The 11,358-nt window shown below is 45.4% G+C and overlaps 1 pseudogene; it reads left to right on the top strand.

The window, feature by feature from the left end:
• The first annotated feature begins 263 nt into the window (after positions 1–263).
• Positions 264–11,358, top strand: part of LOC147123419 (uncharacterized) — a 37,285-nt pseudogene continuing 26,190 nt past the window's right edge.

Below are 11,358 nucleotides of genomic sequence, written 5' to 3'. Positions count from 1 at the left end.
CCTACTCTTCTGAAAATAGTGTACAGGCAGATGGGGTGCCGGTTTAAAATCTGATCTGAAAGACAGTACCTTCAATAATGCAGCACTCCTTCATTGAGGGGTCCTCTTCAAGTTATATGCTCACCTTCTGGACTGAGGCTTACACTGGTACATATCCCAGCCCAAGGGTAGAAGTCTTGGAGCAAGTGAAAAAGCAGGGTAGCGGCAGGTTAGAGGAAAAGCAACAGACACGAGTTGAGGGCAGTTAGATGGGAGGCTAGTGAATGCTCGGAGAAGGTATGTGTGAGTCCTAAAAAGTAAGTAGCAGATAGGTCCTGGTGATCACAAGGTGTTGACAGGTGAATGTGAAGGTTTAACTGGTGAACTGTAATTTAACCTGAAAGGGAGCTCAAAATGTAATTCCTAGTATATATGCTTGGTTGTTTACCCACAGCAGAGACAGTGAACAAATCAGGGAAGCTGATTGTGTTTGGCTAGTTTTCACCACAGAAGTACTTGAAGCATTCAATCTTGGGACACAATGTAATTTTGGTATCAATCGTATTGAGTTGCACTTTTGCATGTAGAAACAAATGCTTGTCAAACATTTTTAGACAAAGATATTTAACATAAAAGATATTGGGGGAGAAATTGGCTAACCCCCAAAAACGGGTGTGGGGATTGTGGTACACAATTAATCGCATCCGTTCATTGTCTTGTATGTTAAATTGGTGCACCTTTGCCATATTATTTAGCACAGAGGCCTAAAGCCTACAGCTTGCCTGTGACGCCCAGCGCGCTCCAAAGTTAAGGGCAATTACTAGGCGGGTGAAAGGTATGTTTGCAGCATGCTCCCTGTGCTGTTCATTGGCTGCACGCATCAGCAATCTGCCCAATATCGCGAGTGGCTAGTGCTACTTAAAGGCAGTCTACACCTCCTGAAGGGGAGGTGCATTGTGGCGGCAAGAAGTGGTGGGAGTTTTTTGAAAAGTGAATCTGGGCTGTGATACTTTGAGGAAAGGTTGAACATGCGAAAGAGCGAGCAACAAGGTTCTCAGACAATGCACTGGAAGTCTTGGTGCAAGAGGTGGAATGAAGTAGAGACATCCTGCATCTGTAGGAGGGCAGGAGGCCCTCCAGACATACGCTCAGGAGGCAGTGGGAAGAAGTAGCGCGGAGATTAATGCCTGGTGTGTTCCAAGAACAAGGATGTCAAGGTGAATGAGTTCATCTTCAAATGGCATATCCTACCAACTGCATCACTAGCCTCAGCCACTGCTCAATTATCTACACCCCCATCACCCACCTATCAACAATCTCTATCAATCAGTACTCAACACTAAAATTCATATGCTTTACCTCACCCTCACACACTTAACACTGTTGCAAGCCTCACCCCCACAACTCACAGGTTGCAGACAATGGCAGCTATTCAACCATGACAGCTATATCACCCAAACATATTGCAGGACACTCACTGACACACTTCCCTCTTTCTTGCAGGAGAAGTTGGTGCATAACAGCAGGAAGCAGCAAAGAACTGGAGAAGGACAAGTGCACCTGCATATTTTAACCCCCATGGAGGAGACAGTGCTGGCTCTCATTGGAAGCAGCATCACTGAGGCCGTGGCCACTAGCGGGGCTGGAGGGATCGATGATGAGGGTATCTGCATACCTAATCTGTCTTCTCTAATCCCACTTCTCCCTCATCTCACAATCGCTTTTGATACACAAGCTGCAAATGGTGTAAGCACTTCATTTTCATTTCAGATACCCAAGAAATTGAACCTTCCCTGTCAGTGAAAGAAGAGGAAGAAGACAGTGAAGATGAAGAGACAACGTCACTCGATCTTACACTTGCAGCAAGAAGCTCAGACACTGACACTGCGCGTATTTTAGAGGTTAGAATAGAGGAGGGATCTGCAGGTGGTGAGACACTGGGCACCAGTGCGCAGGTGCCAGGGCAGGGGGATAGGATAGCGCAGATGCCAGCTCACCGGGGGATGATGTCGCACATTAGTTCTGCTGCAGAGAAATAAGATGAGGACTTCAATGGGCCAAGCTACAGAAGAAGGCTGATGGGTGTATATAACCAAATGCTTGGTGCACTGGAAAGCCTGCCAGAAAGCCTATGCTCAATGTCAAGGAGCATGAAGGAGTCCAGCACCAGCTTGGCACAGAGCTTTGCACAGACCTTGAGCCCATCTTTTCCAACATGGAATGGGTGGTCACCTCTATCAGCACACCTATGGAACCCACAATGATGAAATGTCTGACGGCCGATGTCATAGCTTCCAATGCAGCACAAACAGCTTCAATGAAAGATCTGAGTGCTGCAGTTGAATCTCAGACTGCTACCTTGCAAGCTCAGACTGCTGCCATCATGACTCTGGATACCGCTGTTCAAAGGAGCTTCCAGGGTATCACAGCAGTCCATCAGTCTGTTCTCCATCAGATCAGTAGGATTGCTGGAGTGCATCCCGAGAGCATAGCAGTGGCTCCATGGAGCACGAACCTGCTGTCTTCTCTTAGGATGACAGCATTCCTGCTCCCACCCCTGCTAGTCTGCCAGTGCCCTTGCTGTTGCCTGTCAGCCAGCCCAGACTGCTGCAGCCCAGGCCAAGATGGTGTAGGTCAGAAGCTTTACTTTCTAGGTCCAGAGCTGCTCGAGGTCACCCTCCAAGTTCATCTGCAGTCTCCTCAATTGAAGGTCAGCAGCCTTTCACCACCCATACTGCAGCCATGGGGGAGCACCTCATAGGAGCACTAGAATAGGCAAAGGCACACGGAAGACAGGCACTAAGGGAATGCACAAGGGTGATTAGTTTATTTTTGCATGCATGGTTGAATTAATAAAATACAAACATAGAAACATAGAAGCTAGGAGCAGGAGTAGGCCATTCGGCCCCTCGAGCCTGCTCCGCCATTCAATCCGATCATGGCTGATGATCCAAATTCAGTACCCGGTCCCTGCTTTCTCCCCATACCCCTTTATCCCTTTAGCTTTAAGAAATATATCCAACTCCTTCTTGAATATATTTAATGAATTGGCCTCTACTGCCTTCTGTGGTAGAGAATTCCACAGGTTCACCACTCTCTGGGTGAAGAAATTCCTCCTCATTTCTGTCCTAAATGGCCTACCCCTTATCCTTAGACTGTGACCTCTGGTTCTGGACTCCCCGACCATCGGGAACATCCTTCCTGCATCTAGTCTGTCCAGTCCTGTCAGAATTTTATAAGTTTCAATGAGATCCCCACTCATTCTTCTAAACTCCAGCGAGTACAAGGCCAATCGACCCAATCTCTCCTCATACGTCATTCCTGCCATCCCAGGTATCAGCCTGGTGAATCTTCGCTGAACTCCTTCCATGGCAAGAACATCCTTCCTCAGATAAGGTGACCAAAACTGCACACAATACTCAAGATGTGATCTCACCAAGGCCCTGTACAACTGGAGCAAGACATCCTTGTTCCTGTACTCAAACCCTCTCGCTACGAAGGCCAACATACCATTTGCCTTCTTAACCGCCTGCTGAACCTGCATGCTTACCTTCAGCGACTGGTGCACAAGGATACCCAGGTCTCGTTGCACTTCCCCTTCTCCCAATCTATTGCCGTTCAGATAATAATCTGCCTTCCTGTTTTTGCCACCAAAGTGGATAACCTCACATTTATCCATGTTATATTGCATCTGCCATGCTTCTGCCCAATCACCCAACCTGTCCAAATCATCCTGGAGTTTCTCAGCATCCTCCTCACAGCACACACGCCCACCCAGCTTTGTGTCGTCTGCAAACTTGGAGACATTACATCTAGTTCCCTTGTCTAGATCATTAATATATATTGTGAATAGCTGGGGTCCAAGGACCGATCCCTGCGGTACCCCACTAGTCACTGCCTGCTACTTGGAAAAAGACCTGTTTATTCCAACTCTTTGCTTTCTGTCTGCCAACCAGTTCTCTATCCAAGTCAATGACTTGCCCCCAATCCCATGTGCCTTAACTTTACATGCTAATCTCTTACGCGCGACCTTATTGAAAGCCTTATGAAAGTCCAAATACACCACATCCACTGGTTCTTCCTTATCTATTTTACCAGTTACATCCTCAAAATTGGATTAGAATGTGTATTTTCTGGTGGTTTTTATTTTTTTGTTGTCAGAAAGAGGATGATGCGATGGTCAGTGATACAGGAAAGGTAAGGAATGTGGGACTGTTGGTGAATGGGGAGTTGTGGTTGAGGTTAAAATTAATTGGTCACGTAGAGCCCAGGCAGAAAGGGGCAGTCTACATTGTAGCCTCCCTTCCTCTTTGTGTTTCTCCACTTCCTCCTCCTCTTCCTCCTCTTCCAAATGCAATTCTCCTCTGCTTTGCACCTGCTAGGTAGTGGCAAGAGCTGATCCCACATAATGGCCAGATTGTGCAGCATGCAGCATACTACGACAAATCTTGATACCCACTCAGCTGAGTACTGCAGGGCTCCTCCAGAACAGTGCAGGCAGCGGAAGCGTTGCGTAAGGATGGCGATGGTGTGCTCTATCATGCTCCTCATGGCTGGGTGGATCTCATTTTAGGCCTGTTGTAAGTTTCGCAAAATTCAGGCAGTTCCCCCCCACCAAGGATTATTTCATTAAAAGAGACCCTGGTTGGACTGATTTTAAAAATCCAGGGGCACACAAAATGGCTGCTGTCAACCTCGTGACCAAAAGCCTGTAAGTTCCAATTATGGACTCTGTGACAAGCTAACAGCTTGGGTATTTTTGATATCTGCGAGATCACGAAACCAGACAGAACTTTTACATTTATGTATTGGGAGCAAACTCTGTTATATTCAGGCCCCCGCTTACAGACCATCAAGCTTGTTTACTCAAACGAACCAAATGATCAGCAGAGCCATCCAGGTTAGGCTGGCCCCATCAAGGAATCTGTTCAACAAAGGAGAGCAGTTATGGGACCGTTCGAAGCTATTACCGGCCATCTACGTCGATGGGTCAAGATCGACACCTTTTGTTCAATTCCAACCTGCTCAAATCAGACAAAGGATGAGCTGATTTAGCGCGTGAGATAAGGGCTACCGAGAGGAGTATAACTATAGCCCCTCAGGAAGCCATGCTCTCTGTCTCCTCGCCTCCCACGCCCTGCCTGCCACCACCCCAGGAAGAGGACCTACGAAGAAGAGCCCGTCCCGAGAGGTGAAATACCCTGCCAGAGACTATTTTATTACTGGGGTATTTTCACCTGGACGTTACCCTGTGCAGCATTGAAACCACGTGGCATCGAAAGGCAGCAGGGCAAAGAACATTAGAACATAAGAACATAAGAAATAGGAGCAGGAGTAGGCAAATCGGCCCCTCGAGCCTGCTCCACCATTCAATAAGATCATGGCTGATCTGATCCTAACCTCAAATCTTCTATCACTCTCCATCCCACCCGAACCCATGTGATCTCCCGGGAGAGGCGAAAAACCAGCTAAAAAACCTCATGGCCAATTTGGGAGAAAAAATCTGGGAAATTCCTCTCCGACCCATCTAGGCGATCGAAACTCTTCCAGGAGATCACTCTGTCCCTATATTTTTTACAGTACTTACCTTCTGTAAAAGCGATCTTCACCCCAGCCAGGAACAGGAATAAAACCATCTCCTGAAATCTAACACAGAATTAGAACACAAGAAGTAGGAGCAGAACCAGGCTACACGGCCCCTGGGCCCGCTCCACTACCCACAGGGCCATGACCATTCCGAACCTAGACTCATGTCCAATTTCTTGCCCGCTCCCCGTAACCCTTAATTCCCTTTACTTCTAGGAAACTATCTATTTCTGTTTTAAATTTATTTAATGATGTAGCTTCCACAGCTTTCTGGGGCAGCAAATTCCACAAACCTACCACCCCCTGAGTGAAGAAGTTTCTCCTCATCTCAGTTTTGAAAGAGCAGCCCCTTATTTTAAGATTATGCCCCCTAGTTCTCGTTTCACCCATCATTGGGAACATCCTCACCGCATCGACCCGATCAAGCCCCTTCACAATCTTATATGTTTCAATAAGATCGCCTCTCATTCTTCTGAACTCCAATGAGTAGAGTCCCAATCTACTCAACCTCTCCTCATATGACCACCCCCTCATCCCCGGGATTAACCGAGTGAACCTTCTTTGTACTGACTCGAGAGCAAGTATGTCTTTTCTTAAGTATGGACACCAAAACTGTATGCAGTATTCCAGGTACGGTCTCACCAATACCTTGTATAACTGCAGCAATACCTCCCTGTTTTTATATTCTATCCCCCTAGCAATAAAAGCCAACATTCGATTGGCCTTCTTGATCACTTGCTGCACCTGCATACTAACCTTTTGAGTTTCGTGCACCAGGACCCCCAGATCCCTTTGTACTACAGTACTTTCCAGTTTCTTGCCATTAAGATAATATCTTGCTCTATGATTTTTCCTGCCAAAGTGCATAACCTCACACTTTCCAGTATTGTATTCCATCTGCCAAATCTCTGCCCACTTACTTAGCCTGTCTATGTCACTTTTCAGGTTTTTTATGTCCTCCTCACTCACTACTTTCCCTCCCATCTTTGTATCATCTGCAAACTTTGATATGTTACACTCGGTCCCCTCCTCCAAATCGTTAATATAGATTCGTTCCCCTCCTCCAAATCGTTAATATAGATTGTAAAGAGTTGGGGACCCAGCACTGACCCCTGCGGAACACCACTAGTTACTGATTGCCAGTCTGAGAATGAACCATTTATCCCAACTCTCTGCTTTCTGTTAGAGAGCCACACCAGAATATTGCCCCCAATCCCGTGATTTTTTATCTTGAGCAATATTCTTTTGTGTGGCACCTTGTCAAATGCCTTTTGGAAGTCTAAATACACTACGTTCACTGGTTCTCCTTTATCCACCCTGTATGTTACTTCCTCAAAGAACTCAAGCAAATTTGTCAAACATGACTTCCCCTTCATGAAACCATGCTGAGTTTGTCCTATTAAATTATGTTCATCCAAATGTCCCATTACTGTCTCCTTAATAATGGACTCTAACATTTTACCAACCACAGATATTAGGCTAACAGGTCTACAGTTTCCAGCCTTCTGCCTACTACCCTTTTTAAATAAGGGTGTTACATTAGCAGTTTTCCAATCTGCCGGGACCTTTGCTGAGTCCAGGGAGTTTTGGAAAATTATTACCAATGCATCCACAATCCCTACCGCCACTTCCCTCAAGACCCTAGGATGTAAGCCATCAGGTCCAGGGGATTTATCCGGCTTAAGTCCCATTATTTTACCAAGTACCACTTCCTTAGTGATTTTAATCGTATTTAGCTCCTCCCCCCCTGGAGCCCCCTGTTTGTCCAGTGTTGGGATATTCTTAGTGTCCTCTACTGTAAAGACTGATACAAAATATTTGTTCAGCGTTTTTGCCATCTCCATGTTTCCCACCATTAATTTCCCGGTCTCATCCTCTAAGGGACCAACATTTACTTTAGCCACCCTTTTTCTTTTTATATAACTATAGAAACTTTTGCTATCTGTTTTTATATTTTTTGCTAATTTACTTTCATAATCTATCTTCCCTTTCTTAATCAATCTTTTAGTTATTTTTTGCTGTCTTTTAAAGACTTCCCAATCTTCTATCCTCCCACTAGATTTGGCTACCTTATATGCCCTTGTTTTTAGTCGGATACTATCCTTAATTACTTTACTTAGCCACGGATGGCTATCTTTTCTTTTACACCCTTTTTTCCTCAGTGGAATATATATTTTTTGGAAGTTGTAAAATAACTCCTTAAATGTACACCACTGATCATGTACCATCTTACCCTTTAATCTATTTTCTTAGTCCACTCTAATCAATTCCACTCTCATACCTTCATATTCTCCTTTATTCAAGCTCAGCACGCTTGTTTGAGATCCAACCTTCTCACCCTCTACTTGAATATGGAATTCAACCATGTTATGGTCACTCATTCCAAGGGGATCCTTTACTAGGACATTTTTAATTAATCCTGTCTCATTACACAGGACCAAATCTAAGGTTGCTTGCCCCCTGGTCGGTTCAGTTACTTACTGCTCAAGAAACCCATCCCTAATACACTCAATGAACTCATCCTCAAGGCTGCTCTGCCCAATTTGATTTGTCCAGTTAATATGATAGTTAAAATCCCCCATAATTATAGCTGTTCCCTTATTACAAGCCTCAACTATTTCCTGATTAATACTCCGTCCAACAGATTTGCAACTGTTCGGAGACCTATAGACTATGCCCACTAGTGTTTTTTTCCACTTATTATTCCTTATCTCTACCCAAACTGTTTCACTATCCTGCTCCTTTGACCCAATATCATTTCTCTGTATTATAGTGATTCCTTCCTTTATTAACATAGCCACCTCACCCCCCCTCCCTTCCTGCCTGTCCTTCCTGATTGTTAAATAACCCGATATGTTTAATTCCCAGTCATGGTCACCCTGCAGCCATGTTTCTGTAATGGCCACAAGATCATACCCATATGTAGTTATTTGTGCCGTTAACTCATTCATTTTGTTACGAATGCTACGTGCATTCAGATAAAGAACTTTCAAATATGTTTTGTGACACTTAGTTCCTGTTTTTTCCCCTTTTACTACTTTACCTTTTACTCCATACCTTCTGTCCCTTCCTGACACGTTCTGTTTTTTAATTTCCCCACTGCTACCTAAGTCTATGACCTTCTCCATTGTCATTTCTGTTATTTGCTCTCTAGAAACCTCCCCACCCCACTAATTAGTTTAAAGCCCTCTCTACAGCCCTAGTTATATGATTCGCCAGGACTCTAGTCCCAGCACTGGCCAAGTGGAGTCCGTCCCAATGGAACAGCTCCCTCCTGTCCCAGTACTGGTGCCAGTGTCCCAAGAAGCAAAACCCATTTCTCTCACACCAGTCTTTGAGCCACCCATTTAAATCTTTAATTTTATTTATCCTAGCCAAATTCGCTCATGGCTCAGGTAATAATCCAGAGATTATTACCCTTGAGGTTCTGTTTTTTAATTTGACCCCTAGCCGCTCATACTCCTTTAACAGAACCTTCTTCCTTGTCCTATCTACATCGTTTGTACCAACATGGACCACGACAGCTGGATCCTCCCCCTCCCACTCCAAGTTTCTTTCCAGCCCAGAAGAGATGTCCTTAACCCTGGCACCGGGCAGGCAACACAGCCTTCGGGACTCCCGCTCTTGACTGCAGAGAACCCTATCTATCCCCCTAATGATACTATCCCCTACCACTACAACATTTCTTTTTACTCGCTCCACTTGAATAGCCCCCTGTACCACGGTGCTGTGGCCAGGTTGCTCATCCTCCCTGCAGTCCCCGCTCCCGCCCTCACAGGGAGTAAGAACCTCGATCCTGCTTGACAAGAGCAAGGGCTGCGGCTCCTTCAACACTACATCCTGGATCCCTGTACCTTCCTCACTCATAGTCACACCGTCCTGTCCCTGACCACGGACTACATCTGCAGTAATTAATTTCATAGGTGTGACCACCTCCTGAAACATAGAGTCCAGGAACTTCTCCCCCTCCCTGATGTGTCGCAGTGTCTGAAGCTCGGTCTCAAGCTCTTTAACATGGAGCTTGAGTTCCTCTAGCAGCAAACACTTATCGTAAATGTAATCACCGTGAGCCTCAATGGGGTCCACCAGCTCCCACATTTCGCAACAGTGACACATCACCTGTTCATCCATATCTGTGTAATTAATTTAATTTCTTATTATTAGTTATGCAGACCCTCTGCCTTGATATAGATGATAATATTACACCACTATTTAATAGGACTTACCAACTTAAAGGTATAGAAGAGAAGGAAGAGAACCTACCAACCAGCTGATCACCAACCTCCCTCGTGGAAGCTGTCTGGGGGACCTGTCTGGTTGAATTGTCTCGCTGCTCCGTGTCCGCAGTGTTTGATTAGCCTGAGAGAGGGAAGCAAAACAGAGCAACAAGCACCCCCTCACCTGCCACTTGCCTGAACTCTGCCACTTACCAAACTCTACTTACACTCAATGCGACCGCACTCAGCGCTACCGCACTAAGCCCGCCCCTTTTTATACCTAGATTCTACTTCTGGTTTAAACTCCCCAACAGCTTAATTTACTCTAAAAATTAAACTTACTTCAAATAATTCACTTTTTTACTCACTAAAATTCAGTAAATGCACTTAAAAGACGTTTTCTGCCACTTACCAAAGTCTGCTTAAACTCAATGTGATTGCACTCAGCCTGCAGCACTAAGCCCGCCCCTTTTTATACCCGGATTCTACTTCCGGTTTAAACTCCCCAACAGCTTAATTTACTTTAAAAAGTTAAACTTACTTCAAATAATTCACTTTTTTACTCACTAAAATTCAGTAAATGCACTTAAAAGACTTTTTCTGCCACTTACCAAAGTCTGCTTAAACTCAATGCAAGATTCTCATCTGTTTAAACGACTCGGACTGGTGAGCATGGAATTCTGACCCCTCATAAGATAGCCTAGCGAGGTTTAGAGGGTGGGAGTTAAGGGGATTGCTAAAATTGTCATTTTAGTCATTTTCCCTCGATGTGCCATTTATTTACCATCCCTGTTAAGTGTAAGTGTACTGCATCCATATTATCCTTTGTATAGAATTGTTCTCTGGTAATAAAATCTTGGGTTTTCTTTGCACCAAACCACTGGTCTGCTCGTTTTCTATATCGCTACCTGCAAATAAGTCCGGTGGTCAGAACTCAAAGGGGCGAGCGACCAGCGACAGCAGTAAACGATATAGCAGTCAGTGGTGCGGAGGAAGGAACAGCTATGGAAGAGAGGTTGTCCGATTATGTTTTTAGAAAGGTGAATATCACCAAGAAGTGGATAAGCACTCTGTTAAAGGCTGAGCGTCCGATAGATGCTGCCGCCCAGTGGACAGAGAGTAAGAAACATGAAAGATCAATAGAGAAAGCAGTGTGGCTAATGTGCTACAAGAAGCAGTTCCTACTGTTGGACGGAGTTGTAGCGGCACAGGCTGCCAAGCTTAAGGAAGCAGCCCTGGAAGTCCAGGATAAGGAAATAGAGATTCAGGATAAGGCCCTAGCGGAGGAGAAATTGTTGATTGCCCTTAGGACGCTAAATCAGGAACGAGCGCAGACGGCAAGGGAACACCAGGCCAAAATAGAGCGCCTGGAGCGCCAGATTAGTGAGGGCAAAAGTAACACGAGGCACAAGCTGGAGTGCCAGGTTACTGAGGCCAAGAATAGTGAGATAAGGTTGCGGGAGAAGAACGCCCACCTTACCCAAGAAATACGAGAGCAGGAGGAGAAAGTTAAGGAGGTTGAGGCAGCGTATAGGTATGCGAGAGAACAGGGGTTTGAAGACGCAGATCATGGCCC

This window comes from Somniosus microcephalus, chromosome 2 (assembly GCF_052327205.1).
Source record: "Somniosus microcephalus isolate GS21.2 chromosome 2, FLI_Smic_1.0, whole genome shotgun sequence".
Lineage (NCBI taxonomy): Eukaryota > Metazoa > Chordata > Chondrichthyes > Squaliformes > Somniosidae > Somniosus > Somniosus microcephalus.
This window is presented reverse-complemented; position numbering and strand designations above follow the sequence as displayed.